Source organism: Balaenoptera borealis (assembly GCF_965194805.1).
Source record: "Balaenoptera borealis genome assembly, chromosome: 16".
In the NCBI taxonomy this organism is placed as follows: domain Eukaryota; kingdom Metazoa; phylum Chordata; class Mammalia; order Artiodactyla; family Balaenopteridae; genus Balaenoptera; species Balaenoptera borealis.
In genome coordinates this window covers 41,937,976-41,965,227 of record NC_138872.1, presented here as the reverse complement: position 1 = coordinate 41,965,227, position 27,252 = coordinate 41,937,976, and the positions used below count along the sequence as shown (strand labels likewise).

General features: G+C 40.2%; 1 protein-coding gene and 1 long non-coding RNA gene across 9 annotated transcripts in view; both read right to left on the bottom strand.

Moving 5' to 3' along the window:
* The window catches only part of MACROD2 (mono-ADP ribosylhydrolase 2), a 1,990,905-nt gene that overhangs the window by 1,062,605 nt on the left and 901,048 nt on the right, over positions 1-27,252 (bottom strand). The window lies entirely within an intron of this gene.
* Positions 19,530-24,172, bottom strand: LOC309612922. The gene is made up of 2 exons (XR_014235413.1): positions 22,308-24,172; positions 19,530-22,271 (listed from the first exon to the last, which is right to left on the bottom strand). It is a non-coding gene; the product is annotated as an uncharacterized lncRNA (long non-coding RNA).

Genomic DNA, 27,252 nt, shown 5'->3' with positions numbered 1-27,252 from the left:
TAACATTTGTTGGACAGTAGTAAATACTATTTATAATGAGAACTCTAAGTCATAGGAACACTGTTTTTTTCGAAATATTTTGTTTAAGAAGATAGATAATATAGGCAAAGACTTCTCACACAGAACTCAAAAAGCACTAGCTTAGAAGAAATTTGGATAATTAAGAAAACAAGAAATGGGATAGGCAAAAGTTATTTTTTTAAAAAACAGATACAATAATCACTAATTATATAAGAAAAAATAATTTTATTGAAGTCCAATTTATAAAGAATTTCTGTTCATCAAACGTTCACGTTAAGAGAGTTAAAAGGCAAGACACAGACTGGGAGATGATATTCACAGTCTGAATCTTGACACTGGACTCATATCCAAAGTATAAGAGAGCTATCGCATCATTGGGTGGGGGGGACGCAACCTGATTTAAAAGTAAGCAAAAGAAAAAAGAAAAGCAAACAAATGACTTGAAGAAACATCCACAAAAAGAGGAGATCTGAATGACTGATAAGCATATGAAAAAGTATTCAATATCATTCTTCTCAAGGAAATCCAAACTAAAACCCCAGTGAGATACCAATACACTCCCACCAGAATGCTCAAAATTCTAAGTATATGCCTACCCAATGACCCAGCAGTTCAATTCCTGATGTATACCCAGGACAAGTGAATGCAATTGCTCACCAGAAGAGAGCTTCAAGAATGTTCTTAGAAGTTTTATTTACAATAGCTGAATTGTGAATGGGGAAAACTCAAATACTCATCAACAGAAGAATGGATAAATATCGGCATATACATAAAACAGAATACTACACATTGATCTAAAAAATGAACTGCTTCGATATGCAATGACATGAATGAATTAAAAATGAGCAAAATAATCCAGATGCACAAGAGAACACTGAATGAGTGCATTTATATGAAGTTCAAGACAAGGCAAAACTAGTGGATGGTGAAAGAGTTCAGAATAAAGTTTGACTTGTATGGGAGGAGATGAAATGAGAAGGGTGATGAAGCAACACTCTGGGATGTTGGATATATTCTGTCTTAATTGGAGGTGGTTACACAAGTTCATATAGATTAAGATGAGTGCATTGTACAGTGTGACATAACTCAATTAAAATTAAAATAAAGAAGACAAGGAAAGATATAATCCAGCTTAATAAGGCAGCGTTTAAAATAATTCCACCAACAGCAACTCTATTGTTTATGGAATTTAAAAATCAGTTATCCAAAAGAGAAATATCTTCAGGATTTTTGTCTCATCATTGTTTACCCCATGAATAATAACTCAAGTTAGTTTTCTCAAAGTGTTAATAGTGAAAAATGAAAAAAAAAAAAAAGAAAGAACATATTTTCCATCTCCTAGCCATGCCTCCAGTTACTTTATAATAATGAAGCAAAAGGAGACTTTTTAAAATGCTGGGTATGCACAGCTTTATACTAGATAAAATTTGTCACCTCTGTAATCCAGTTCTTAGTGTATATGTATATATATATGAATGGTAAATATATAACTTTAAATATGGATGTTGCTGCTCTCAGACTGGTCAAGGCAGAAGAGGGTAGAACATCATTCTCTTAAATTGACACCAGCTGCTTCCTAACAGTCACCACGTGCATCCTCATCTGGCTGGCCAATCAAAAGCAGGCTCCTTAAAAGCAAACATCTGCTGCCCATTTATAGTAATTTCTACGTGAAAACAGTTTCGTCAAAAACAACTTAAGCTTTGCCAACACCGAACATGTGCTTCCAGAAAAATGACCTTTCTTCCTCAATTGTACTATGATTTCTAACTCCATACTCGCCACTACTTAAAAAAAAAAAAATTCATAACATCTTTCATTCGAAGTGTTTCACAAAGATTTTTTTTTTTTTTCACTCTGTGCCTTTCTTCCCATACCTGCTTGAATGTGTGTTCACCTCTTCAGAGGGCATTCAACTTGGGAGAAAAATGACAGGAAACATGCTGCCTGCCCATTTTGAGTTGAGCATGACTTTAGAAAGTAACACTAAAGCATAGTTGACTGCTTATGGAAGCCAAACTACTTGGGTTTAACAGTTAAAAAATAAGAACTCAAAAATCAATAAATGGAATTATTTCCATGGCCATTGCTATTATTACTATTACTTATATAACAAAGCAGATAGCTATCATTCAGAATCCAGGGGCACTGGCTGGCATGAATAAAGTCTAATATGTATATTGCAGTTATATAAAATCAGAAGGAAATTGGAAAGACGGAAATTCTAATTCAGAGTGTTCGCTATTCCAAAGTATTCAGGGAGAGCCAATAATTCAATTAAAACAAATGCAACACATCATTTATATTTCATTGACATTTTTGAAGCTTCATTTCATTTTGAAACTTTGTTGTATATAGAAGAAAAAAAATCACCTAAGTTCATTCATGGGATTTGCATTTCTACTGCATTTCCATCCCTATATTGTTACAATGATGAACACCCTCAACCAAGGAGTTACCAAATAAACTCTAAATCACTGCTGTAAAGACAGTATTTATCAAACCATCTATGTCTTGTGCAATTCATTCTCTAATTCAAAAGTCGGCATTTGTTTGTAAGTTGTAAAAAGCCCAAAGAAAAGTCCTTGAATCCAGGCTATGTCAAATTGCTCTAAAATTAGGGGATCTTTCCCCTTCAGGGAACAAAAGAAGACTTATCATTATGAATCCATGCGATTTTTTTTTTTCCACCTTCTCCCAGGAAGAATTCTGAAAAGCCATTTCCTAGTTCAGCAGGGAGAGGATCATGTATTCATATTTCCATCTTGAGCTTGTCATGGCATTTTTAGTGTTATTTTCAAGAGTAATAAGGCCCATAGAATGTCAATCAAAACCCACCACCAGCAGGGAATGTGTTGGAAGCTGTTACATAATCAGCATGCCTGTTTCAGCACAACACGAGTGGCATTTTTCATGTCGATACTGAACTCACAACTTTAAATCTCAGGTTTCCTGTGCCTCTGGGTTGCCACAGAAGCCAGGACTGTGGCAGTCCGAGCAGCCCGAGTCGAAACCCAAGTATCCCGTTGCCTAATGGAATACTAAGTCATTTCACTCTGCCAGGTCTCCTTCCCCTGAATAACAGAATTATTGGGAGGAGGCATGAAGAAGGGCAGGGCAGGAGCACTTCTGACAGCTGTAGGAAAGACTGCAGAACTCTGAGCCTCCGCAAGCACTCAGATTTCCTGAGCTGACGCTTACCCTCGAAGTGCACCTTGAACGCTGATGTAGGACTACTCAGTGATCTCTACCTGCCCACCTCAGCCTCACGTACCACAAGGCCAGATGCCCACTGCACTGTGCCCTGAGCTTGTACCTTAGGGGGAAAATAGGGGTGGTACAGGTTTTCCACTTTATTTCTGATTTAACACCAGCTTAAGACATCATGGTGATTGAGCCGTACACTACCCTATACATTTAAGATGGAAAAGATACATTGGATCCGCATGCTATTATCTTCCTAATATGCTTTCTCCACAGTACAGTCTGCAATTAGGTAAGATGTTAAATGATTTGGGTAAGGAAGCTTCCTGAGTGCCCTCAGAGTTCTCTCTCCCAGATTTCAGTTTTAGCAATTTTATGGTTTGGGGATTATATTATGGAACATTCCCTTAGTAGATGATGATATAGGGAGAAGGAAAAAGGAAGCAAATAGGAAGAGGAGCACCGGTGAGGAGGGAGGGAGAAGGAGGAAGTGAAGGAGGAGGAGAAAGACACTGAGGAGGAAGGAGAGATGGAGAAAGAAGAGCTGGTAGTAGAAAGAAAAAAAAAAAAAAAGAGGAGGAGGTGAACGACAAGAGGGAGAAGAGAGGCGGGAAGAGAAGAAAGAAAAGGAAGCAAAAGAAGACGAGGAGGAAGAAGAAAATGGGAGGAGGAGGCGTCCTTCTCTTAGATTTGTGTTTGCTTGGTATTTCCACGGATCTGCTGTAGCGTAACTTTTCCCTCCTACCACGTGGAGCTTCAGTTACTCAGAAAGTATTGCAGAACTTCTTGAAATCTCACAATATCGTATGGAGAGAGATTCTAAATAACCATTCCTATTTGTCACTCAAAGTAAAAAAAAGTTGTGTAGAATTGGATTCTGTGCCCACCCCCTTGCCCCTGCATGTGATTTTAATCATGATACTTTCTTGATTACTTGAATAACTGTCCACCTGTAGTTACTTATTTTCTCCTACTCTTTATCAGGATTTTACTTTAAAAAAAATACATATTCAACTCTTATCTCAAAGGAATTATGGCACTGAACTGAAAGCAGAAGAAAGAGACTTTGAATAGATAGATATTGATGTTGATACACACACTGCATTTCACTGATTCTAAAGCATCGCATATCATAAGATGTACCATTATTTTATGTATCACTAAGAAAAAAAATTACTGCTCATTAAATTAAGACATAACATAAACTACAAGATGTGTTCTGATTCCAGAGCTTTTTGTAACCTTACTCCAACCATAAGAAAGCACCAGACAAAGCCAAATTGAGAGACATTGTACAAAATAACTGACCAGTACTCTTCAAGAGCATCAAGGTCATAAAAGACAAGCAGAGACTCAGAAATGGCTACAGACACTAACAAGAAATAACACATAAATGCAAAGTAAGATCCTAGGACAGGATCCTGGAACAGAAAAAAAAAAAAAAAAAGAAAGTTAGTGGGAAAACTGTCAAAATTTGAATAAGGTCTCAAGTTTAGTTTATGATATTTTGCTAATGTAAAATTCTTGTTGTGGATAATTGTCCTATGGTTTTCTAAGGTATTATCATTAGAGGAAGTGGAGTGAAAAAGATGTTATATAAAAAAAACCTCTTGGAATTATTTTTGCAACTTTTCTGTAAATCTAAAATTAATTCAAAACATAGCATTTTAAAAATCTGGGGAAAAAAGTGTATCTTAGGATCATTTAAAATTAGTAACTTAGAATTTTGTAAAATTACACAGCCAATTGTCTCCAAGTGTTCCTGTATTTGAATAATTTGTCCATTATTTGAGGATCAACGCAATGTGGTAGAAACTGCCCTGGATTGAGTATATAATCCGTGAGCTCCAGCTTTGATTCTGACCAAATTCACAGGGCACATCCTACAATTCCTCAAAATAATCACTCTGGTTCTCAATTTCTTCAATCTATAAGATGAGATCTTTGGACGAGTGATCCTTAAGGGCTATTTCACCTCTAATATTCTCAGTATCCATGTTAATAACCAGACAGAATATATCAGAAATGCTGCCATTACCTAAAATCAGCAAAGTGACCAAAGCAAAGAATGTTTTGTGAAAGGCTGCACACGTACCCACACAGCCACGTTGTCACAAGCACAGAGTTCTCTCTCTATATAACGAGTGTAGATGAAGCTGCATTATGGTGAAAACCATATCAATTCTGTATTCACTGAGTGCTTAATTTAGCCTTAGCACACAAAGATGCCAGGTGTTATTAGTACGAAATCGCACTCAGTCTTTAGTCAGACTAGCACTGTTCCATACCATCCTCTCAGAAAAGGACAGGAGCAGGCAAAAACGGGAGTGGAGAGACATGTTTTATAGGTTGTTCACCTTTGCCAGAGCCCCAAGTTCTAGTCTTCAGTCTGTATTACTTGATGAAAAGAAGTCACTAAAAGTCACGCATCACGTGTGGGCGGTATCACAGAAGGAGGCTCCCCTAATGCGACAGAAAGCCTCACCTATAAGATGCCTTTCTAGATTCTGTGTGGAATCCTACCCCTAGAAATAATGAGAAACCAGAAGTCCGTTTTCCCCTTGAATTCTTTAGCAAAGGGGAGATAATGAGAGGACTTTTTAAGGGTCATAGTGAAAGGTGGGCTAAGAATTCACCTTTCTCATAAAAGTCTCTGTGAAAAGGACACTCAATATGGCAGATGGATTGCAGTATGTGAATCCTCCATATTAGAAAAGAAAATGCAAAAAAACAAAAACAAAAAAAACCCCCCCCTATTTGTCATTATTAGCTCTGGCACGTAAACGCTATCAAAGCTGACCAGGCAAGGGAATCTAGCCCAAAACGCTAAGTCATTACATTTAAGAGCAAGAGACAGAGCACAGACTCCTTCCCCTGGGAAGTCTGTGAGCACAATGATGTGGGAACCTTCCAGGGAAAAAAATCTGCCACTTTCTCACCCAGTGATATAATAAAACATTCACGGGAGTGGTAGATTGCACGACTGTCATTTCAACATGCCCTGAATAATGAAGGATGGGAACTGGTTGAGGAGACCAGAAAGTTTCCCAGTGGTGGGTGTGGTGTGCAGAACACCCAGAGGGCCGTGGAAGGAATTAGACATTGCTGACGTGTAAATCAAGGTGGCTGATTTAAACTGAACCAGGAGTTGTGACGAAAGCTTGGGTTTACCCCTGGTCTTCTGCTCCCTTCTTGGATTCCCTTGCTCTTATTCTCTTTGGGAAGGAATTTCTGACAGGAGGCACTGCCCTGGGTGGGACCAGGAAGGTTTCCCATTGAGTAACCAAATGAGACAGTGTTTTCTGAGTCCTTCTCACTGAAGGTGGGGTTGTCTAGACTGGTCTAGGCCTAAGGCTACCTCTTGTGGTAAGTCAGTTATCACAAATGGATGTTCTAGGAGTTGTGGCCTTAGAGAGGCCAGACATGAACTTAAAGGCTCCATCGTATTTGTAGAGGATTTGTATCCTATCGTTTTGAAAGAGGCCCCTGGAGTTAGACATCTTGACAGCACCAACATTCAAGGCATTTAGCCCTCTTTTCTTCTAGGTTGTGTGCGTGCTAGGTCTCAGGTGGTTGGTTGTTTGGTGTGCTGGGTGGGAGGAGGGCTGGGATGAGGAGGAGGAGCTGGCAGGAGTGGGGGAAGCAATGAAGGAGTCCAGAAGAATCACTGCTGAAACGTCTCATGTACTTTCCACCTGTGGAGCTTTGGGACATGTTTCAGGCAAGTATCTGGAGAAACGAAGATCACTTGGAAGACAACTAGACCAACACCCACATAAATTCAGCCTCAGTTCGGTGAGGCTTGAAATGAGGGGAAAGGGAAATATTGTGCAGTGGTTCTAAGGTATCGGCTCCAGACCAGTAGTGTCAACAACCTGGGAACTAGTTAGACATGCAAATTCTCAGGTCCCACCCCAGGCCTACCTAATCTGAAACCTGAGAGTGGGGCCCAGCTATCTGTGCTTTAACAAACGCTAGAGGTAATTCTGATACAGGTTAGAAACACTGCTGTTTAGAATGAGCGTGGAAAATTTAGGAGAAACAGCCTACTAGGCAACTTTGAGATTTTTGACTGGGGGTAGGTTGCATACTGCTTTGGGATACTTGAGAGATAAGGTCTGGACATGGGAAATATGCAAGAGAAAAATGTGGTTAATCAGCAGGTTTTCCAGAAGCTCTAATGGTGGATGTAATGCCAAAGAAAACAGCCGTGGCCCATGTACAGGACTAAGCCTGGATGGGAGTGCCAGGACTTGTTTTAAAAATGCAAATCTTGGTTTCCCAATTTAGACTAGAGTAGAATCTAGCAGTTCAATCCTTTGTCTTCTCACCCACCTCAGGAAGCAGGACAGAAAGAAGGAATCTGAAGAGGAAGGAGGAAAAAAAAAAAACAAAAAGTCCCACATTCCTTCCTTATTCGTATGTCTAAAAATCTGGACCTCTCCAGAAGCTGTCCTGAACCAATGCCAAGAACCTCCCACTCTTAAAAGATATTTCTCTTTATTTATAAATCATCTCATTATATTTCTGGTATCATGTGTATAAAATCACACATTTAAATCACATACATCCTTTGCATCCTCTGTTCCGGGCCTGCTGGGAATTTGGAAATACAACAGATGACACATACACCTATTAGCAACATGTGAAAGTAAATGACTAAATCCAACTTCACGTTCAATAAGAGAGAACACAGAGAGGTCTAGTTAGTTCCAAAACAATTTCGTAGAATTCAGTTTAGAAGGCTGGATAAGCTTTGGAAAGACGAGCAGGAGACAAAAGTGAATGTCAGAACGTCAGAGTGTGATCACAGGAAAGCAAAGGAAGAATCAATTAAAAATAGGATGATCACTGATAATGAGATATATATTGCAATAAAATCACACATGACTGACTTCAAAACTAACAAAGATGGAGATGTCGAGTAGATGACAAGTCCAATGGTCCAACAACAAAAAGAAACAATTTCCATTTCAAAGTAAAAGCATAGCTGGAGCTCCACCATGGTGGTGCTGTGGCCCAGTAAAGGGATGAAAAATGCCTGGTCTACCCCATCCCTCTGCCTCTCTCCATCCTGCGACAGACATCGCTATCAGAGCCTGTACTTCTCCCTGCTGAGCGCAGACTCAGTCCCCAAGCTATCCACAGCCAACAGCCCCTGCCAATCGCCCAGAGTTGCTGTTTCACCATCTATGCCAGCCTGCAATGGGCCTGGGCTGGAAAGTTTCTTCTGCTCCCAGCTTTGCCTCTCATTGTTTTGCCACAGGAAGCCTCTGTCATCAGTGTCCCAAAGTGTACCTGCTCTAATTAGTATCTGCTATTATAATTCCAGAATAGACCAAGAGGTCATTATATGAAATGCGTGTTTTATTTTCGTCTCCCTTTCAATATTTTATACACACAAATGCATTTCCAATTTCAACCAAGGGGGGGGGGGGCGGGAAATCAATGATTCTGAAACTATAAAAAAACAGAACTATGCAGTTATAAAAATGAACAGTGCATGTATAGATCACATAAGTCTATCCCAAAATGTGGGGCATTTTCAAGTGGTACATGGTATTTCATAAATTTTTAAAAGTTAAAGTTTTTTTCTTTTTAATTGCAATGATTATGTATTTTAAATGCATAATATAAAAATAGAACTTACCATCAAACCTCTGAATTCACGGGTATTACTGCTTATGTCAAAGATAAGTAAAAGCAAAGAAAGGATTCAATTAGCTTAGAGAAAAAGATTAAGCAAATAATAGTGCAGGTGGCAAAAATCTTGAAGGTGACATGTGACTGGCTATAGTCTGAGCAACGCTGTTACATAACTGTGTGTGCATGTGATGAGTCTCACCTAATTTCACTGCTGATTGACGATGCCTTAGGCGAGCATGCCAACTGCCTGACCACACGGTGCTAGAATTCCCAACTGCCCCCATATTAGATGCGAAGTCACCCTTGCCATCTAACAGTTGAATTACACTAAAATTTTGTGAGTTAAAAACAACTAATTCGTGAATTTAACTAAGACTTGAGAGGTAGAAAAGCCTAGCCCTTTATCCGACCCACAATCTACAATTAATGTGTTCTCAGTCACAACTAACTAGTGTCACCCCTGATTAAATTTCCCAGATAGTTTTTCAATTAGTACTACCCATTAAAAGTAGTGAAAAGCAACAGCACACGGTGGCAGGGCACTAGGACTGCTTCCAAGGGTATTCATCTCCTCTGACAATTAAAAACAACGAAATTCCAGGGAAAAAAATTCCCGTTCTATTTTGTCTTTGCCACTTGTAACATGGTCCCTCCTTAGAGGTCTAATTTATCTGACATGTTTACAGAAGCCATTTTTATTATCCCATATCTGAATTATATTCACTTTTTCTTCCTGTTTTAGAACAGTACCAGGTTTCTGTGCGTCAGAAGCATTTGTCATTGAGTGGAGAGAGAACACTGCAAGAGATGTCCTAAGCGGTGGTTTGCCACCGCCTGCCACATTAAATAAGCCTCGAGGTAAGCACTAGGTTACAGGGCAAGTAAGCGAGGTTTTTCCCCCTTCCTCCTTAAGCCACACACTAATTTGTACAAGTAAAAGTTAGCCCAGGTTTTTAATTTCAGGGCTAGATAAAAATGAGACAGAGTCTAAATCAATAAAAACCTCACATGAATTACCAGATGAAAGTCGTACTTAATTTAAACCATAAGAATTCTTCCTTTTCAGAAAAAACAATTGAAAACAAAAATTCTAGCATCAACCATATCATGAAATTTCCGGGTAACTCTGTGAAATTAGTGACTGTGGGTCTATTTCCCTAAGAGTGCCATCTTTCATCTGCCCCAGACCACTTCTTGTTCCTCCTCCTCCTCTTTCCTTCAGCTCTGAGAATCTAGTCGCACGTCCTGGGGCCCCTCTGAGCCCCAAGTTCAGGCATTGATAAAAATTTAAGAGAAATCATGATGCATTGCAATTGGGAATCTCAGGGTTAGAAACGCTGCAAGATAAAAAGTAACACACTCTAAATGGTGAAATTTCAGGGCAGTAGAGGGAGAAGGGGGAACGTTGGCACAGAGGAGGTAGGATCCACACACTTCTGAAATGGCCTCTTGGGCTACACAGGCTTGGGGAAAAAAAAAGCATGCCTTCCACCCTGGATGTACCATAAATACACATCTAATAGCATCTACATCACAATACATGATAAAACTAATCTTGCGGGGAGGGGGCACTAAGTGTGTAGACCCTGGTATATCAAACATGGTGAGGGGGACTTCCCTGGTGGTCCAGTGGTTAAAACTCTGAGCTTAACCATGGATTCAATCCTTGGTCGGGGAACTACAACTAACTAAGATCCTGCATGCCTCAATGTGTGGCCAAAAAAAAAAAAAAAAAAAAAATCACGGTAAGGAGGAAAGGGACAGAGCTGATGGTAACAATCACTACTATATATAATTTCACCTCCATTTTACAGATTAGGAAACTGAGGCACAGGAATTTTTTTTTTTTTAATGTTTATGTTCACCCAGCTGACTATAAACCCCAGCTTTTTTCCATTTTACCACCTTAGTTTCCCAAAGATTGACAGGTAGATCCAACAAATGTGGCATTTCGATGCACCTTGTACCTTTCAAGCTCAATTTGAGGTCCAAAGATGGCCAGGGTTAGCGTTTACACCAAAAAAAAAAAATCAAACAACCGCTATGCAAATGCAGACCAAAGTGATTATGAAGAATAGTTTATAAGCTGCTCCAGGTACTGACTCAATTCAAAAAGCTTGTTTTTATGCATCAATATCATACTAAGCTTGTTTTTACACCATTCTATACTTAACTTTTGATATGGAACAACACAGAAAAAGAAAACCAAAAACCCAATTCTTGCATTAGAATCCTGAGAACTTAAGCATTTGTACATCTTTCCCTCTAAGAGTTAGAAACCAAATGGGTAAACCATCAAATTAAAGAAGTGAGGGTATTACGCCTTCTAAATGGACACTCACTCTTCTCATAAATACTGAGACTAAGGGCTGTTTCTACCAATTCTCCATTCTGGTGCTGGATTCATTGTAGGCAATTAATTCTGTTTATGGCTTGGCTGACAAGAGAGTTCAGTGAACTAACATCAAATATTTTTCTAGTCCCCTAATTTGCAATTTGGAAAACCAGAAATAACAATTGTTCCTTTAGAAATCAAAGGAGGATGCTGGCCTCAGAACTCCCTAGGTTCTAGCCTTTAAAGCTATTTTCTTGAGAGCATTCTGTGCGAGAACTGCACATCTGATGGGTCAGAGCACTTTCTCCTTCTCCTTTATAACTTTATTAAGGAATGAATACAGCTTACTCTTTAAGGGCATAACTTTATAGGAGATAAAGACCCTTCACACTTTATAGCAAGGTCAAAGCTGTCCTAAAACTGACCAGTGAACCCAATAAATTCTTGACTCAGAGGTCCAATTTATCTGTTTCACCATCTCATTTAAAAATAAAATGGCTAAGCCTTCTTTTTCTGGTCTATTATTTATTAGATTTCAATAAATAAGCTTGCTTTTCATTAAAATTTTGTCACAAACTGCCCCATACTGTGCCTTTCCCTTGTAAAAGGCATTTTCAATTTCTCCCTCCTTTCTTGAAAAAAGAAGTGATTTTTGGCTCTTTTCTTTCTTGCTGCCAGTCTCTCCAAGTCTAATTTAAAGAAACCAACTGACAGAACTACTTCCTTCTCCCTCTATCTTAAAGAAATATGCAACAAGTACACTTATTTATTTCTTTTTTAGCAGAAATTCACATTCCTTCAAACAGGAGGAGGATTTTAGATACCAAATCTCACAATTCCCTGTTTGTAAAGACTTACATAAAAAATCACTTTTAAGCGTACAAGCACAGTATAAAAACGAATATATACATACATGATATGAAAAAACATGTTCTCTCTGATGATACATGGTACAGAAAGATCTAGCAAATACTATAAAACTCAGCTAACAAAGATTGTACAAGTAAGCAAGAAAACTTTGTAATTGATACTAATGTTCTGAGTTACTAATGAGACACATGGTTTGCCTTTGAAGGAAGACAGTGCTGGGATTAACTACTTAAATACTAATAATCTGTTTTCTGCATAAGGTCAATTTAGGAAGAGAGCAAATTCAGAAAACATAACCACAATCCAAAATCTCAACTTCAAATAAACTGGAAATATTATAATATTCAAGACCTGTTTCTGAGCATAGATCTTAGCACTTCAAATATACCAGAACACAATTTTAATAACAGACATGAATTACATTTCTTTTGAACTACTGGATGGCAACATTACATTCCCTTTCATTATATTTGACCATGAACCTCAACTCAGGTAATCAAACAAAATCAGACCAATGTGAGACATACTCAGCAAATGGTGGGAACCAGGAAGCTAAATTTCCACTTCCCTTTGCTTGTATTTTACAAAATTATGCAAATTCCATGCCCAGTTAGTTAGCATTGGGACTGCAATCTCATAGCTTGATGACAGAGCGAAATTAATTTGAAACCAAGAAAAATAGTAATTTGTGAAAATCATGCCCAGACCTAGGGGAGGGCAGGATGGTGTGGGAGGGGCCTCTGAGATCGGGAATCCATTGCCAATCAAACCTTATTTCTCTACATCAGCTATTTTCTTTTAAGTTATGAGTAATGGGCCTGGGAAAAAAGGATGAGAAGCCAGTTCTAAATTGGAGGGAGGATGCTTCATCCTCTGTCACGGAAAAAAAAAAAAAAAAAAAAACACACAAGAGGAAAGATGGAGGAAGATAAGAGACATTGAGTGATGGTGCCAGGAAAGCAGGGGAACTTTCGCCCAGTGTCTTCCTTCCTTTCAGGAAAGCCAAAGAGGTTATCTTCTGAGCACAGAGGATTGTCATGACTTCATGAACTTGGAAAATATGGGAGTAGTTCTAAACAGCTGTGCTGGAGAAGTGGGCTGCTTGGGTGACTTTACTCACCGTTTGGGTTTGTCTTGCCCAGTGTGGGGACCGAAGCCACCCTCAGAGCCCTACAGCAGTAGCTCCAAAAGCCAATCAGGAATGACAAACGTGCAGCACATGTGCCACGCTCCTCGCTTACCTCAAGCAGATGACAGACATTATGAATCAAGCATGACATCCTTCCTCACTGAGCTGAGGCAGAGCCTCAGAATCTTTTTCCTCACAGTGCTCCAAGCAGCCATTACTGATTGATCAAGGAGGTGCCTGAGATGAAACCTAGTCACCATTTTTGAGCAAAGCGCAAGTCTAGCTGTGGACTTGATTTACCCATAACAGGGTTCCTGCTTCCGCACCCATGGAGAGTTATCTACTTGATACCCCAGCTCTATAAGGACTGGATATTTTGCTCCTGAACTTCAATTCCTTTATGTACAGGGATCTGATACCTGCTCTGAAACCTCCTAGACAGCAGCCATGAGTCCAGAGCTGGTCCATTCATGAATTCCACAGACCACTGCAGTAAGTCAAGGCTCAAACACTCCACCCCTGTAATCTACATGCTCAAGACTCATGCCCCAACTGACTACCACTGATACATAAAGAAATCTGATGATTGTTGGGTTACATTGGTTCTCTATGTACAAGCTTGATACTGGAGGAAGATACACTAAATTTAAGCAGTTGCCTGGTGACCTGGCATAAAAAGCCAGACCCAGTAAACCAATAAGTCGTCCTTAGCCTTTCCATGACTTCCAAGTTTGAGGACCATAGCCTGAAAGAGCAGATTCTCCTGGCCACTAAAACATTATCCATAAAACAGGCCTCCAGTTGCCCTGAGGCCCAGGAAATATCTCTAGGAATAACAGAAGCTACCTCTCTCCAAATTCCAGACACTCCCTTTAGTGGAGACTCTGAAGTCCAGAGGTAGTCAGAGGAGTAAGCTTAGAACAAGGGCCTTATTCCCCAGAGATCCTTGCGTCACCCTCTGAAACAATGAACCTAACAAAATCATGACTGTCAAAGTATACCTACTGTGGTCCTGCCTATGTATGTCCCCAGCTCTTACTGGGCTTGCTGGTTCATTAATGGGACCAGATCCCTGGCTTTAGAGGGGTCATCCTTACTTTGTTCAAAGATTCCAGAATCCTAGTGTTTAAGCCCTGCCAAAGTCCCATGAAACCGTGGATTCAGTTCTCTCTTCTGAATCCTGGGATTCTGATCGAGTCATTCCCTTAGGCCCAGGTAAGACGGCCATGTCCCATAATAGAGGAGACTGGTAGAAGAATCATCTCCCCTGGACCAGAGGGAGTGTAAGGGGGTCCCTAACGAGCATCCAGTGTCTGCAGACAGTGTGAATTCTGGAAAACACAGCATGGGCCATTCGAGTAGCATGGAACGAAAGAACCCAACCTTGCTATGGTCCAAGTCTCAAGAGCCTTCTACCCTAATATGATCCCGACTCTTACTTCAGTCCGGTCCCAAGTTTTCAATAATTAGATTTTTCAGAAGTCGAGACATCAGGATCCAGTATGTCTCCGACTGCCAACAGTTCAGCTGAGGTGACAACCTCACAGATGCTCAAGAAGGGACAATAGGTACAAATATGGTAGCAGAGTACTTGTCTTCATATGTACTTGAGTTGAAATAACAACTGTACCATGTACTAACTCTGTGACCTTCACCAAGTTGCTCAATTTCTCTGAGCTTCAGCTGAACAAGGGTAAAGTGGAAATTATTGTAAGAACATAATAGGGTCGTGGAGAAGCTTGGAGGGTTATGTATTAAGTGCTGGGCACATGACAGGCACTCTCAACAATCATACCTACCACAGCAGTCTTTTGCCCAAGTGTAAAATTAACATATAAGCATGTTTAAGGCGTCATGTTTGTCACATAATAGGCACTCAATTATACATAGAGAAGAAAAAAATTAATGAATAAATGAATGAACCAGTCATGTCTGTTACCATGGGTGAGAGAATATTCTTTAAAAGGAGCCTAGCTCACCAGGCAGTCAGCTTACCCAAGCATCAGCAATACTTTTTATTCACTGTTAGGTGGATGCTTCAGTTGAAATAAGCAGTGACCTAAAATTATTTTATAAATTATTTCTGAAAATCCATCCAATACACTTAAACTGTGATTTTTTGACCCATAAGTCACATTTGAACATTTACAGGAAACTCAGTAATAAAACTCTGCCTTTGAAAGGGAGAAGGAATTCTTCAGAAAGTGGGTGCTCTGTGAGAGCAAGGTAATAACCTTATTTTAAAGACGAATTTCTTCCACTAAGTGATCATGTATTCTTTCTATGCTGAACTTAAACTGGAGTTAAAAATTTCAAACTCAGATGTGTATAAAGTTTTTATTTTTGAAAAGTCAATTCCCTTTTTAGGCACCCACACTTGAGTTTTGATTCTAGAGAGAGAAAAAAAGAATCTTTCTGGAACTAAAGTGAACGCTTTGGTCTTGGTTAAATGTATGCCCAGGGGCAGAGAAAAGCCAAATCCCTAAGGCATAATTCTGATAGTTGCACTCAGCACCAAGTGACTATCAGAGGGGAAAATGTGCACATTTTTCACAAATAAGTGACTACTGACCCTTCCATTTTAGGGTATCTCAGAATAGAGGAGAGAACACTTTCACCTGGAGGATTCCATCTACTCATATACTTGAAAGAATAACACTGATTATACACATAATTTGTTTTGTAATAATGTCAACCTGTTTTTCGGACTCCTAAAAGGAAGGTATGCTCCACTGACATGACTATAATTTGAGTCAAACGGTCCTGGGTTCAAGTCCCAGTTCTGTTACTTGGTAAAAGTTCTACCTTGGGCAAGGTCCTTAATACTGCAAAGCCTTAGCTTCTTAAATTTTCCCCTAGGAACTAGTTATTTGCCCTCTGCCTGCATCCTGATGGATTCTCTACCCTGCTCTAGGCCCAGGGAGGCTGATTCTGCAGGCAGCACCACAGATTTCGCCAATGGAGGGCATCGGCAAGAGGTCAGAGGTGGGTCGATATTTCCATCAGAGCTCCTGGGAACAGTTTCAGTTGTTGTCACGTGAATGCCTTTGCCACCCCGTTTCCCAGGCCATAGACTCACTGGAAAGATGAAAGGAGATGTTGTATGTACAGCACTTAGCGAAGGCCTGTCACAAATAATGAGTGACAGATGCCACCCACATTTGAAGCCAAAATAAGCAAATGGTGTTCGAGAAGGGTCCACCGCTAGTTAAGAGGTTGATTGGAATAGTGTGCCACCAAGGCAAGGCAAGCGTTTCAATTAAGTGCGAGGGGATTGAAACGTTTGGTTCACAGCCACTCCCCACTCCCTTCAAGTATCTGTGCACTGTCTGCTTCGCATATGCCAACACTCCTCTGACAGAATCCAAGGGAAAGATTCTCTCTTGCAAAGTAGTCAGGGCACAGTGAAATCTGCACCAACGCGACTGCGATCGGCAGCGGTGTGGGCACAGGGGTTGTGACATTGGCTCTGTGCCGAAGGGAAGCGAGATTGAGATTGAGGCAGCCTGGTGACACTCCCATGCTGAGCTCCTCGAGTGACAGTTGCCCTGGCGTAAGCCAGTGAGCGGCTCCTTGAAGGTTCAGGATGTGTAAACCAAGAGAGGAAGTGTTGACGAGGTGTAGAATGCCGTATATGTGGGTGTAAATATCTGAGAGAGCTGTGAGTCAAGACAGGGATTCCTATTTTGTGGCACCTTGATAAATACATACTGGGTCAGCACTGAGCCAAGGGGGTCATGGTTTTAAAAATGTTGTCCGAAGGCTGAAGGAGCTAAGCCTTCTTCTGACCCCTGACCAAACTACCCAAGAGGAGTAGTCTGGAGTATGAACGCCTGGTTCAGTGGTTCTCAAAGTGTGGTCCCAGGGCCAGCAGCATTAGCGTTACCTGAGAACTTGCTAGAAATGCAAATTCTGGTGCTCCACCCAGACCTACTGAACCAGAATTCTGCAGGTGGGGCCCAGAGATCTGGGCTTTAATAAGCCCTCTGGGTGATTCTGATGCACGTTCAAATTTGAGAACCACTGTCTTAGTACCAACGCCCTCGCACCGATATATGTTATCACTATTAGTCACTGCTTGCTGCCCTTGCTGTGAATCAAGCACAGTGCTACTCCACCCCTCACGTGAATCACTGCACTTATGATTTACACCAGCCTTGTGAGGTAGGTACTGCTGGTGGTCCCATGTATGGAAAGTAAACTGAGGCTCGGGGAGTTTGCAGAGCACACCAAGGACACACAGCCAGTCAATGACAGAGCCAGAAATTGAGCTGTGCTGGCTTTCTCAATGTCTAATCACTTCACTCTGCTTCTCTGCCTCTATAGCAAAGGAAGATACATCCTTGTAAGGCAAAATGCATTTTTTAAATAGGTACATTTTTTGAATTATGTGAACCTTTTCTGCAAGACAACAGAAGTTATTCCCCAGCTTGCTCTGTGAAACTGGGAGCTGCCTTAACAGGGAACTCCCACAAATTCCAAGATGTGCTTTACTCACAGAAAAGCACAAAGAGATATTTAGGAGACAGGGAAGGGGCTGAGCCAAGGATCTGGCGGCCAGATATATGGCCATCTGGAAAGGATCAAACTTGCACAAGTTTTTGAGTTGCCCAAATAAATGTCTTCTTTGTCTCCACCAAAAAATAGAAAATATATATATATATTTATATACAGACGTACCTACATATACCAAAGTACACATTGCCCATAATTATAACAGCAACTGGGGGAGATCATTACCTCCCCTCCAAAAAAGAGATCAGACAGTGAATTATTAAAAAAAAAAAAATTTTTTAAAAAGGAGTTTCTGTGAATTACTATATGGAGTGTGCTATTATCTGCCCACTATGAAGCACCTACATTCTTTTCTCTACACTGATAAAACAAGGTCTACTTTAATCTGGAGGAAAACAAAACAAAACAAAATTCAACAGGTATTGACCTTACAGTGATCAATGGTTTATTACCATATTTTTACTTTAACATATTAAAAAACACCTCAACATAAAGTAAAAAGCCTGCTTCGAAAATTATATACTATCATATTTGTGAAACATCAAGCAAAGTAAAATAAAAAAATAAATTTAAAAGAGAGCAGGTTAACACTCTAATTAAGCAACTTTAAGTGTGGATTTATTTTCATGTAGGATTAATTAACCTAATAATGATATTTGTATTTATTCTGAGCAATATCTGGGGGAAAATATTTAAGCTCAATTTTTTTGTGACATATATCCTTTTATAAAGAAATGCATATATATATGTATTTAAATATATACATATGTTAAAAAAAGGACAATGATTAACAAAAAAAAAATTCTAAACAAATAAATACTTACTTGAAAAAAATTAATTTGCATTTATTCCAGAACATTCATTAAGTTTACATTTTATGAAATTCCTAATGAAATGCAGATAAAATTTATCAATAAGAATTAGAGCATTAATAACAAATGAAACTGCCATATAAAGCAATCTGAAAAATCTATTTGGATAATTTAAAAATACCTAAATAGTGAGCTAGTGAGCCTATTTTTTTGTTTTACAAAAGGATCATTCCACATGCTCTGTTATGATATGAAAGTCCTGTGCTTATTTGCATGCCCTTCAGTTTTTGCCCCAAACTCTTTGAAGACATTGGGTTCATCTTGCATATCTCCAGATACTGAGGAGTTCCTAGGAAACAGCTTTGTAATTGGTAAGACTAATATATTTATTGTATTAAATTCTGTTTCTTAGACTAAGGTGATATTACTCAGAGAGGGAGGGGCACAAATGCAAAGGTTGCCAAGTCCAGGAAGACGATATAATGAGTGAGGTGGGCTGGGTGGTGAAATGGAGGAGCATATCTTTTCTAAAGGGGTCAGCTATTACTCAGTTCCAGGTGATTGTCTTTGGACAAGAATGCTGGTCCAGTGTTTCCTGATTTTCTGATTCTTTTCAAAGAAAAGATGGCAATTAGGACCTCAAAAAGAAATCTCCTAGGTTTTAAAGGCTGGCCACAAATACAAAACTGCTCTTTAAAGTATAGTTTATTAGTCTGGATTTGGGCCTGAATACAAGCCACCTGAAGATATTCCAGGAACAGTGGGTTTAATATAAGAATTAGGGTTTACACAAATGATGGGCAACTGGAGAGGATAAAGGTCAGGAAAGTCACGCGGAAGTTCTGGGAAGCTGCAGTCAGAGGACAAGGAGGTGACCTGGAGACCTCTTCCTGAAGCACCAAAGTGGTGGTTCTCAAAGGCTTATGGGGAGGCCGTTCTGCAAAGTCTCTGGAAAGATTCCACCAGTGGTCACCATCTGCAGCGGTGACGTGAGTGGTCCTCAAGCCACAAAGCCACCAGGAATCCCACGTCTGCCCACACATCCGGCTGCTCGTCTTTTGCCTCCCAGTTCCCACACCAGTTCTCACTGGCAATCTGGAATCCCAACCATAAAGGAAAGAGGATCCTGGGGTATGTGTTTCTTGATCCAGGAAAGTGGGAGTGATGTCAAGTTTTCAACAGACAATCTTACCTGGCACATGCATAAAATCTCCAATAAGATTTCAATGAACATGTCACTGGGTTGCAGCCATAAGTTTCCTTTTTCCTACTCCCCTCCCTCTCTTCCCCCTCCTACTCTTCTTCTTCTTCTTCATCTTCATCTTCTTTTTCATATTTTAATACCAAGAAAATACCTTCTCAGTGGTTGCCGGGGTGAAAGGAGCAATTGATTATAAAGGAATAGCATACAAGGATGCTTCAGGGGATGATAAAACTGTTCTATATTCTAATTGTGATAACACAAAGCTATATATGTGTTAATTCACAGAACTGCGTACCAACAGAAGTTAATTTTGCCATATGACAGTAAATTACTAATTATAATAACACTAAAACATCAAGAAAAAAAGAACATAACTTTTTGTATTTAAATTAATGCAGTACATATACGCTGAGATATATAGAACTTGCAGCTGAACAATACTACCTGGGGCCTTATAGAAAGTCAGGAACAGGCGGAAGGTAACAGTGGCAGGTGCCTTTAAACAAATCAAGGAACGTAATCCACTATTAAAATCTAGATGTTGGTCCCTCATGAAGGTAAATAATCCTGTTCAAAACTGCACCGGGAGACTTCCCTGTGGTGCAGTGGTTAAGAATCCGCCTGCCAATGCAGGGGACATGGGTTTGAGCACTGGTCCGGGAAGATCCCACATGCCGCGGAGCAACTAAGCCGGTGCGCCACAACTACTGAGCCTGCATGCCACAACTACTGAAGCCCACGCGCCTACAGCCCATGCTCCGCAACAACAGAATCCACCGCAAGGAGAAGTCCGCGCATCGCAACGAAGAGTAGCCCCCGCTCGCCGCCACTAGAGAAAGCTTGCTCACGGCAAAGAAGACCCAACACAGCCAAAAATCAATCAATCAATCAATCAATTAATTAATTAAAAAAACAAAAACAAAACTGCACAAGGAGCATGTTTATTATATGAGAAGATATTTCTCATACAGCAATTACTTTGTTTAGGGGAAAATCAGTCAAATGCTCTTAACCCCAGTCATGATTATAAAAAGTAGACATTGAAATTATAGTAGAAAACAAACTCCATTTTGACAAAAGACAGCTCTGTGACTGGGGAACAATATGTATCAGCCATTATTATGAGACAATTAAATAGAGTGACTAAACTCAAAAGGAAAAACAACTTATAAAGCACTTGCTGTGTCTACCTGCATATTGACTTGGATAAAAATCCAAAGGATAAAAAGAGAAAAAAATTCTGTATTAAGTTGCTTTGGCAAAGCCTACACAACTTGCATAAAAATGTATATTGTTCAAATCGCTTCAGTGTAGACATTTAATATACATAAAGTCTGTTTCAATGATTCATCTTATCCACATCCTCACTTGTGATAATACTTTCTCATCAGTTGCCTGCCACCCTCTCCCCCTACACCTCACAAGTATCAAGTCAAAATTCGACACTTGGTTGATGTAGACAAAATCTTTCAATTCAAGCCTGCCTTACACATACTGGAGCACTTCTCAACTGTCACTTCAGAATGTCACTGATTAGCATGCAAAAGGTTTATTTAATTTCTTTATTTCTTTTCAGGGAAAAGAGGTTAGAAACAGCTGTCATTCAGGTGATGAATACAAGCTGCCAGCCTTTGAAAGAGCAGGTGAAATAGTTGAGGTTGGAATTAATTAGCATTTAGAAAACCCCCATACTGGACTGTGCCCTGGCAAGGAAATGGCTGTCCTTCTTTGCAAATGATTTCACCTATTAAAGTAGTCCGGATATAAGGCACTGTGCAAACACAACCAAAAGTGTGAACCTTCAGAAACAAAATAGTTTTCTGTTCTTTTGAAAAATCGAGGCTCATACACGTAAATCTAAACATAACATCCAGTCAAAAGTCACACGTGGGTATACAACTAAGCCTTTTTTAAAAATGACATTCAGGGGCTCAGGATGATCTCAGGCTCGCCTGTGCCATTCAACAGTAACATCTGAGACTGTCCTCGGTGCTGATCACACAATGGCTCTGAAGCCATTTGATTTGCAACACATCATGAGAGGAAGAATATTTTCGAAAAGAAATCTCTCCCTGACCACAAATTCTGTTTGGTTTCAGTTTCCTAAAGGTCATATTCTCAGAGCACATCAAACATCTTACCCCCACCCCCCAAAGAAAAAAAGACAACTCTTCTTCTCTGTTTCAGAACTGCACTGTATATATTAAGTCTTAACAATTGGATATTTAAAACAAGCCATTGTAAGTCATATGACATTTAATATATAGGATTCTAAAAGCACGACAAAGATTGATACCAGATATTTAGTGAAAGGTAATAAGTGACCTCCAAGAGTAAGAAAAAGCTGTGCATTGTTGGAGGGCCCACAGAAAACCAGGATGGTGATGCTAATTAAAAAGCTCATTATTGGGCTTCCCTGGTGGCGCAGTGGTTGAGAATCTGCCTGCCAATGCAGGGGACACGGGTTCGAGCCCTGGTCTGGGAAGATCCCACATGCTGCGGAGCAACTGGGCCCGTGAGCCACAACTACTGAGCCTGCGCTCTAGAGCCTGTGAGCCACAACTACTGAGCCTGCGCGTCTGGAGCCTGTGCTCCGCAACAGGAGAGGCTGCGATACTGAGAGGCCTGCACATTGCAATGAAGAGTGGCCCCCGCTTGCCGCAACTGGAGAGGGCCCTCGCACAGAAACGAAGACCCAACACAGCCAAAATAAAATAATAATAATAAATAAATAATAAATAAATTAAAAAAAAAAAAGGACCATTTAAAAAAAAAAAAAAAGCTCATTATTACTGCCTGGAAGCCAAATGTCAAAACCAATGGTTTCCTTACCTCAAACTGGGCCAGAATCAGGGCAGAGCTTCTGACTGTAACGACGATAAGTCTCTGTTTTGATAATGTAAGAGGTCTGAGTCTTCTTTATTCACAAGAACTTTCTTTTGAGAATCAGAACTAATTACGAAATGAAGCACTTCGTACAAGGCAGGAAGAATTGCTTTTCAGAGGCCCAAATGAATCCCTATTTTGCCCTACAACTAAACCACCCCCCACCAGCTCTTCCCCTCCACCTGCACACCCACCTCCTACCATCATCTGGCTGCCTTCACCCACTACTTTCACCCCCCTCCCAGCCCTTACTAGGTCTCTAACTCCCCCACCCCCCATATCCTAGTCCTCCTCCTCTAAGTGCACCAATATACCCTCCTACCCAGATCTCTCCACTAGCTCCGTCCTTATCCACCCCCTTCTCCGTCTGCCTTTTTTCAGCACTAAACTCTTCCTACTTTGTATTGTTTGATATTTATTTACTTAGCCTATCTTCCTTTATTTCCTTAAAGCTTCCTTTGGTAGCTTCCTCATAAACCACAAAGTGGCAGGCTACATCTTTTTCTTTGGTTTATTTCCTCAGACTAAGTTGGGGGCAGGAGACCCTAAAACAGGGGACCCTGTTCTCCAAGACAGCTGGTGAGGAGAGGGAGAGGAACACTTGTTCTGATTTAACCACGTCGTCAGGGTGCCCTGGTTATTGGCAGGAGGGGCAGGCTTCCTCACTGCTTGTGGGCAACAGTGGCCTTCACAGCCCTGGGACCTGCGAGGCCTCTTCCCCAGGGCTCTCTCTGTGATCTGATTCACTCTCTTGACAGCAGAAAAGGGCCAGGCAGACATGGATCTACCATGAAGCCAATTAGTCTTAAGCTTCTGGGCCCTTCACTTGCATGGGTGAGGCCCTAGCAATTTTTTATTTGCAATGTTGTGTTATTTTTCTTGAAGGGGGCCCTTGAAATTGTAGAAGCTTCTGGACCCACATAACTTGGATCAGCAGCCCCTGGAGGAAGGAGGTACCAATATTTACTGCCAAGGCTTATGACCAGCAGTTTTTATGTGTTTGTTTTATTCTACTCTACTACAGGCACTAGTAAAGATGGACTGGCTAAAAGCGTGTGTAATATTTTTCAGGAGGTATTTGAAGAGGTGGTTTATGAGACATAGAATAGACAAGGGTATTTCTTCACTGGTCAGCACAGAATTGACAAGGACAAGTCATGCAGAAATGGCCTCATGTCTTGTTTAAAGACTAAAGTGTCTTTCCTGTCTCAGGGCATTTGCACTTGATGTTCCCCCAGCTTGGAATGCTCAACCCCCAGATCTATGCAAGGCTGGCTTCCTCTTGACCTTCAGTTTTCAACTCTTGTGTCATCCTTTGAGAGGCTTTCTCTGAAATGGTCCCTACTTCACCCATCTGTTACAGCCCATCGCATCCCTCCATTTATGTCCTTCATAGCACATATCCATATTCAAAATGTTTTTTACTGATGAATTTACTTATTGAATGTTTGTTTCCCCCACTAGCATGTAAGCTCAAGAGGGCAGGGACCTCAACTGTCTTGCTCACTATGGTATCCCTAAGGCCTAGAACAGGGCCTGGCTCCTAGAACAATTAGTATGTGTGGATGAAAGAAAGGAAGGATGAATAGGTGGATGGGTGGGTGGGTGGGTTTGGTGAATATGATCTAGGTTCAGTATAATATTTACAAAGTCTACTCAGATAATTTTGTAGCACAACACAGAGAAATGTAAATAGTAAAGTTAATGCAAAACAAGTCAACCAATAATATAAAGAATATTGCTGATGAATTCAGGGGTCTTAGCACTTTTTCTTCTCTGGAAGCCTGGAGGAATTCAGCATGATCCCTTCAATGACAGCAGTTCAACGGTGGTAGGGAGAGGATTCGAAAGGACAGCTTGGCAGACGGGGGTGAGATAATGAGGCTAGGAAAAGATCCCCAGGCAATTCTAATTTTCCACTCCACACTCCCACATCTAGCTATTGTGGAAAATCCTTGAATTTCTGGGAAAACTATAAGAGTGTCTAGTGGAATGTCACATACTTTGTGTTGAGGCTGTCGTACCAAGGGATCCCAGATGCCTGTGTTTCAACTGGCTACATTAGGGTCGCCTAGGGAATCAAAAACACGTATGCATTCCTGGACCTCATCTGATATTGACTGAATCTCTGGGGCAGGCCTGAAAAATCAGTATACTAGAAATCTTTCCAAGAGGTTCTGAGAGGCAGCTACTGGGTTTCAATGTGCTGGATGACCAAACTGGAATTCAAAAGGACCTTAACAGACTTGAAGAATGTGCCAAAAAAGACAAGATACATGTGATGCTGAAGTTTCGTATTCTCAGAATCTCTCTAAGGTACTGATGAGGTTGAGATAAATACAGGATTGAAATTTCCAGTGAAAGAATAGGAAATCCTGCCCTGAAGGTATGTGTATATATGTATGTATGTGTGTGTGTAAAGTACAGGATTGGTAAGACTGCACCAAATATCTTACATTTGACCCACTCAGTTTGACCTCTTATTATCACCCTGCACCAAGCCTGGAGGCTGACCTACGTGGACCACAGCAATGACTTCCCTTGCCCTCTGGCTTCTGGTCAGCCAACAGGGAGTCCCCTCAGGAGACTGGAGGAAGAGAGGAGAGTAAGGTCTGGGCTTTCATTCCCTGAGCCCTCTCTGTTGGAGGTCTGTCTTCAGCTGAAGGTCACAAGCCCTCTACATGATTCTCTCCCTCCAGAGAGTCCCTTCATTAAACATTTCAAGTTTTCCTAATTTGAATGAGTCATTTGTTTTTTGTTGATACTATGATTGATACAGATACCTAATCTAATGGGAAGACAGGTTGAAAGTAGATAGGGTTATGGCTTAGTTGCTGCTTTTAAAAAAGCTAATGAGAATTCAGCCCTTTTATATTGTCTCAATATGTATCTAGAATCAGGTGTTAGTCCCATGGGTGTACACATCCTGTCTCATCAGAGGTTTAGGTCCATAGGGAACTTTGACATCCTGGAGGGGCCAGAAGGGCAGTCAGATGGCTGGTCAGATGGGTACATTTCTGAGCTCACCTGCCTTGGTAACACTAAAACATGCTGCAAGGGGCAGCAGTACATAGTGGCTATGAGCACGGACTCTGGGCTGGATTAACTCCTGGCTCTGCTACTTATGAGTGGTACAACCTTAGACAAGTTATTTCACCTCTCTGAGTTCCTGAGCTGTTTCCTTAACTATAAAGTGGAAATAATAATAATAATAATAATAATAATAATAATAATACCATCTCTCTAATAGGTTATGAGGATTCAATGAGTTACCACCTATAAAGCACTTAAAACAGTTCTTAGCACAAAATAAATATTCTATACATATGTTTTAAATAAATAAAAATTCTCACCCCCATTGTGCAAATTTCAGAGAAAACCAGCATCTTCCACAAAGAAAAGTGGCTTATGTTATTTTTTTTCTATAAATAGCCAGGTATTTTTAAATGGCTAAATATTTTCTGCAGAAATTAGTTTTGTCTACAAAGGGCCATTAAATTATAGATTATGACATTAAAATAAAAGTTTGAGACACTGAACCACTTACAACAATTGAAACTTTAAAAATATTTTAGACGTTAAAAATTCTAATATTTTGTTTCTGGGCTAAAATGTAGAGAATGCAGTTTGAAAGAGACACTGCTAGCATTTTAATGATCCACACAGCCCCATCCATGTTGCCACAGATCATGATAGTGCACTCTCTGCTTATATGATTGTAAGAAACCTGAATGAGACTTCAAATCTATCCAAAAAGGATAGTAATTTCCAGCATGGATAAAGAACTGTATTAAAGTTTAAGGTTTCAAAAGCCATGAAGCCTGATGTTGACAACTGTGACAATGCTCATTAAAGGAAAGAAAAAAAAAAAAATGCAGTCATGTCAGAAGAAAATTTCTCTCTGAAAACTACTCATTCTAATCTATTAATATTAATTTAAAAATCCCAACAATTATGTTTGTATAATCAGCATCATATTTTAATGTAGCTAAAATTATAGTTATATCATTTTCCATCTTTCATTATCATTCTCTCTGTCATTTAATCTTCAACTCTAAATGATCCTTCGAGGTCATTTGGAACTGAAGAACACAAACAGTCCCTGACTTATGATGTTTGGACTTAACGATTTTTCAACTTTGTGACGGTACGAAGGCTATATGCATCCAATAGAAACCATGCTTCAAATTTTGAATTTTGATCTTTTCCTGGTTTAGTCATATGTGATGTGATCCTCCCTCGTGATTCTGGGCAGTGGCAGCGAGCCACGGCTCCCGGTCAGCCACTCGATCCTGAGGGTGAATAACAGGTACACTGACAACCATTCTGTTTTCCACTTTCAGCACAGTACTCAATAAATTACATGAGATATTCCACTCTTTATTATAAAATAGGCTTTGTGTTAGATGATTTTGCCCACTGTCAGCTAGTGTAAGTGTTCTGAGTGCATTTAAGGGGGGTCTGAGCTAAACTCTGATATTCCATAGATAAGGTGTATTAAATGCATTTTCAGCTTAAGATATTTTCAATTTATGATGGATTTAATGGGCTGTAATCCCATTCTAAGTCGAGAAAGATACAGAATGGAGGTGTTGGTACAGACATCCATGTTTAAAGAAGAAAGATGGAT